Here is a 6,000-nt window from a genome sequence, read left to right as displayed (position 1 = left end):
ATATTGAGAGCTGTCCGTGAATATTATTATGTCACAGTGACAAATATAACTAAAGTTCTTGCATAGCGAAGATTGTTTTGTTTTTTACTATCCTCTCATCTGCCATTCGTCTTCAGTGTCCCATTTATCGTGTTTCTATGATGAAAAGGGAGACACCCCAAAACGTCTATAACATATGTTAATCAACTTGAAGCTTCAATTCCATTTTATTATTGTTTATCACCAACGCCGAAATGAATTGAAAACATCGCAAGCAGGATACAACTCCTTCTGATCACCAAAAAAATATAATCATCTCTCTCTCTCTCTCTCTCTCTCTCTCTCTCTCTCTCTCTCTCTCTCTCTCTTTCTTTCTTTCTTTCTTTCTCTTTCTCTTTCTCTCTTTCTTTCTCTCTCTCTCACACACACTCACTCTCTCTCTGATACACATACACACACATGTGCCTCTTTCTCTCGCCCTCTATGTCTCTCATACAAACACACACTCTCTCTCTCTCTCTTTCTAAATCTCTCTCACTCTCTCTCTGACACACACACACATACACACACACACACACACACACACACATACTTCATCTCCATCTTTCTCCCTCCCCTCTATCTTTCTCATAAACACGCACACTCTCCCTCTCTCTCTCTCTCTCTCTCTCTCTCTCTCTCTCTCTCTCTCTCTCTCTCTCTCCCCTTCCCCTCCCAAGCTACGGTCCATTGAATGCACAAGTCTTGGTGTGCTAGCGTCACGATTTGAACCCGGCGGCGTGCTTAAACTTGATATTAACATTGGCGTAAAGAGAATCAAAGGAAATATATACCAAGATTTCTAGGATAAAATGCGGCTTTCTTTTTTTCTGGAATGATTCATTATTTGGTCATCCTTGCTTCATTATTCTTTGAATCGTTATTATATGCTCTGGGAGGTATGTACATTCGAAAATGTTATTAACAGTAAATCATTATTTAATTTTCCCCCTTTATTTGGGGGGGGGGGGTATTATCTAATTACATAACAATGCGACAATTTGTGTTTATGCCATGACGTTATAACGTCATCGCTTTGCCATCATTTATAAAAGTCATAGTCATCATTGCCAAAATCATCATCATTATTATTAGTATTAGTAGTAATAGTAAAAAATAACTATTGTCTACAAGTTGGAAAATCTTCAGTGGTTTACTGCTCGAAAATATTAAACATTAATAGATATGTGCGGATCTTGTAACAATAATAATAATAATAATAATAATAATAATAATAATAATAATAATAATAATAATAATAATAATAATAATAATATAATAATAATGAATAAATAATAACAATAATATAATAATAATAATAATAATAATAATAATAATAATAATAATAATAATAATAATAAATAAATAATAAATAATAATAATATAATATAATAATAATAATAATAATAATAATAATAATAATAATAATAATAATAATAATAATAATAATAATAATTAATAATAATAATATAATAATAAATAATAATAATAACAAGAAGAAGAAGAAGAAGAAGAAGAAGAAGAAGAAGAAGAAGAAGAAGAAGAAGAAGAAGAAGAAGAACAATAACAATCATAATAATAATATTAATAATAGTAGTAGGCATCCTTCCGTCTCAAGAGACGATGGTTTGCGACATGTATGGCTTTGGTCTCATCAGTCTTGTTGAGAGCAACGACGGGTGTGACTCAGCAGACAAATCCTTGCATGGCCTTCTCTACCGCAGTTGTTGCACACGTAGTTTGAATGTGCGTTTGGTGTTTGGATCTGCTGCCTCTCTTTCTTCCTTGCTCTCCTCTCCTCAAACGTTTTTCTCCTCTCCTCACCTTCTTCACTCCCCCCACCACCGCATATCTCCAGCCGCTGCGGTCGTCAGCAAGCGATTCCCATATGTTTGAGTCGATGCCTGTCAGTTTCATGTCTCGTTTGCAGACATCAGAGAAGCGCAGAGCTGGACGGCCTGTTGGTCGCCGTCCAGAAGCTGGTTCACCGGACATGATGTCTTTGGGTATACCAAAGATGTGACCAAGCCATTGCAAACGTCGCTGGCAGAGCATGAGATGCATACTGAAGGAGTTCGTTCTTTCTAGCACTGCATTGTTAATGAGTCTGTCCTGCAACCTGATGCCGAGAATTCGTCGTAGACAGTGAATGTGGAAGTTTTCTGGGCGGTTCTCCTGTCTGGTATATGTTGTCCAGGATTCACTGCCATACAGTAGGCTACTGAGTACACATGCCTGGTAGACTCTGATTTGGTGTTCAAAGTGAGTTGGTTGTTGGTCCCCACTCTCTTGCTCAGTTGTGCCATGACTCTTATGGTTCACACTATTATGTTATGACAATCGACCCAATCAGCAAAGTCCGGTCCGCATTCGTGCACCGTCGCAAACCCGCCGGGTAGCATCGTCACAACACACCTTTCGACTAGATGCTCTGCCGTTTCGGGTTCTTGCCCACAGCGTGGACATATTGGACAGGAAGTTAGACCCCACCGATGTAACGCACTTGCCGTTAGGCAGCTCCTCGACCGAAGCCGATTCGCAGCTACCCAGTGTCTCCTCTTACTGGTATCAAAGCCTGGCGACTTCTCACCAAGCTTAGAGGAGTACACTCCGAGGGACTTCCATCTCGTATGGGCAGCTCTGTCCGTAGTCAGGGATTCTGCGTACAAGGGTTGCCGGGACTTATTTCGGCTAGAAATTATGCGCATGAGAGGGTATCCCCATTCCCTCTCGCTTTGATCTTACTCAGCCAGTTTCCCGTAATCGTCTCCCTCCGGACATCGGGGGGCTGGATCGCTGCCATTATCGTACCCCATTCTCTAGGGGTTGTTGCTAGCGTTTCTAACACTATGTGCATCGACTTGCGAAGTTTTACATCCACCTTCTCAACGTTTCTGCTTCTACCCCACACTGGAGCGCAATACTCCGCGGTGGAATAGCATAGTGTCAAGGCGGACGTTCTCAGGAGCGCTTGGCTAGCGCCCCAAGTCGAACCCGCCAGCTTCCTTAGAAGACTATTCCGCTTCTCTATCTTCCGGGCAACCCCTTCGAGATGCACCCGATAGGTAAGGCTGCGATCTAACGTTACCCCTAAGTATTTTGGATGCGGCTCATATGGGAGTGGCTGGTCCCCATTGCGGGTGTGCCATCCACTGCATAAGTGAAATGCAGTGGCCACGGTTTTTGAAGTGTTCATCTTCAGGTACCAATTCTGCCCTAACCAACAAAATGACAGTATCTGAGCTGACCCAGGTCCAGCCAGTTTTGCCGCAATCGACACATTTAGTTTTTTCATTCATAACTCTTTAATTCTATTACATAGTGGAAGTCTTCTAACATTAAATAATAGCTGATGATAAATTGCGTTTTTCTCTTAGTCGGCGATTTCATTGACGTAATATGTTGCGTAATATTTTGAGATACTGTTCTTTCTTGGTTAAAGCCAAGCAAATAACTCTACCTGTAACCAACAAAAGGACAGTATCTTATACGGCCGTCTCACATACTGTTCACCCTGGTTAACCGCAATGCAAAGTGCCTCGTCCGTATTCACCAAAAGAACAGTATCTAAGTTAAGAATATAGAAAAATACGAATAACTCGATCGACAAACGTTTCACGTCAGCGAGGGCGAGCACTCGCCATCACGGACGAGTGAGAGGCAAGGCTAAGTGTGTTTGACCTTGCGTGAGGGGAATGAATAAATTATCTCCGTCAAGTTTGTAGGCGTGACTCTGATATAATATTACTACATTAGACTATTCCTCAATCTTTTAGACCCTGACTCCTTTTTCAAGATCAGTCTATTTTTATTAAGCATATTAGCTTTAATTTACGCTTATTGATGATTTTGGCTATCCTGTAAATTAGACTTTAATTGTGTATCAGGGTTTTGTCATTGTACAACGATATGGGGTGAGGAGTGAGTGATAGTGAATTAAACCTAAGAATAGCTGGAAAATAGGGTATGCCCCCCCCCCCCCCCCCCCCCCCCCCCCGCCTCCAACACATACACACACATCCTTTTTGTTTTAAAATCAATATCTTCATTGTCATAGGAAACGAAAAGCATGAAATGGAACGAAATATGTTGGTACATTTATACTCAATGAAATAGGCGACACCATTCTTACTAAATTTAAAAGGTGCCTAGATTATGAGCTAATAAGATGAACAGAAAAATTATTTTGTCTTTAGCTAATTTCGCCCACAGGGAGTTACAATAGTACAATTTAGATAAAACAAGGGAATTAATTAAAAGTTCTGCTATATTAGATTACGATTTTTGCTTATTTTATTCATTTCTATGTACATAGATTGTATGGTGTTATTCACGTAGCAGCTTGTTATGGAAAGATGTTTATCAATGATGACGTAAGGTTTTTTGCTTTATTTGAAAATTCTATTGTGCTATTTCCGAGAGAAATAGGTGAATTATTTGCCTTCCACACTTTAAAATCTCAGTTTTACTATCATTTACTATCATTTAATTTTAACTTGTTATGGTGCATTCAAGATTTAATCTCATTAAAACAGCTCGAAATTCGTTGTATTAAGAATTGTAAATCACTTAGGGTACTGAATCATAAATTTGCGTATCACCAGCATTAAAATTATAACTCAGATTGAATCTGGATATCACACTAGAAAGGGGGTGCTTATATACAGAAAAAGGACAGGGCCAAGAACGCACTCCAAAGTATAGTAAAACGTGTTCTGACTGAATACCATTCACCACGACAGTCTGCCATCGATCCTGTAAATACATGTTTGTATGATGTAAACCGTTTTAAGGGCAATTCCTTTTACGCCTACGTATTTTCTAGTCTTCTTAACATAATGTAATGGTCAATGGTGTCAAAGGCAGCGAAAGATCTTAAAGGCATAATAAATTGATATTGTTAGCATTCGCATTATATAACAAAAGATTTTAAGAAGCGCCGTTTCAGTTCTGTGTTGCTGTTTGTAGGCTGACTGAACTGTTGTTCTTAAGTTCGGAGATAATATTTGTGTCAGTACTACCTTCTCCAAAAGTTTGGACAAAAAATAGAAGGATGTGTGGAAAGTGAGAGATATGAAGACGATGAAAAAAGAAAAACACAAAAACCCCCAAAAAACAACTAAACAAAAAAAAAAGCCTGGACAGACAGTCACACCGACACCCATACACACACACAAACGCACACACACACACAAACGCACACACACACACACACACACACTAATTAGTTGAAATGAATGAAAAATAAGTATACTTAAGTTAGTCGTTTGGTTGAGCATCCGACCAACAAGCAAGGGGATCCGTTTTTTATTGCCAGTTGTATAAAGTTTTTTAATGGTTTTGCTTTCTGTTTTGTTTTGTTTTTCATTTTTATTACTTGTTTATAAAGCCCCTTTGCCCACCAACCAGCCACTAAATAGCTAGCTTGATATGTTGATCTGGTGGAAAGTAATACGTGAATATTTCAACTTATGTCATAGATTAGATTGATTTTGAACTCAGTGTCTGCAGCAATTTAGTCTTTAATCACGGGCGCATATTTTAGTCAAAGATATAAGAACTGCAATCCAAACTGTTGTTAAAAGCAGGTATTTCCACTTTTAACAACCAACGGACGAGGTCAAACTTAGATGTCGCTGGGTCAAACACAAGCGTTGTGGTATGTCACGACTGCTATCGGATGTGAAGGTCATGCGTTCGATTCTATAGACAGTATGCGGTTAGACTAAGGGAGTAAGATATAAATGTGTGCGTGTGTGTGTGTGTTTATGTGTGTGTTTGTATGTGTGAAAGAAACACGGGGGAGACAAAGAGAGCCAGCGAGACTGGTAGATAAAAAAGGGGAAAAGGAGGGAGGGGGTGGAGCAAAGAATAGGTAGGGATAGTATAAGAAAGCCCTTCGTTTCAAAAGAAGTCAAAGTCAATCAATGGGAAACATATTGACCAATGATATTGAAATTTTTAAAAATGGGACTGGTCAAA

General features: G+C 39.1%; 1 protein-coding gene across 2 annotated transcripts in view; it reads left to right on the top strand.

Annotated features, from left to right (window-relative positions):
- The first annotated feature begins 719 nt into the window (after positions 1-719).
- Positions 720-6,000, top strand: part of LOC144973061 (toll-like receptor 4) — a 38,887-nt gene continuing 33,606 nt past the window's right edge. The window contains exon 1 of one of the 2 annotated variants that reach the window (XM_078915039.1): positions 720-917. The gene's annotated coding sequence lies outside the window, so the exon portion shown is untranslated. The remainder of the gene's footprint in view (positions 918-6,000) is intronic. The other variant, XM_078915038.1, reaches the window with a different exon arrangement.

Source organism: Berghia stephanieae, chromosome 5 (genome assembly GCF_034508935.2).
Source record: "Berghia stephanieae isolate SIO BIC M18660-M18661 chromosome 5, UCSD_Bste_1.3, whole genome shotgun sequence".
NCBI lineage: Eukaryota > Metazoa > Mollusca > Gastropoda > Nudibranchia > Aeolidiidae > Berghia > Berghia stephanieae.
The sequence above is the reverse complement of the archived record's forward strand: the minus strand, read 5'-3'. Positions and strand labels throughout refer to the sequence as shown.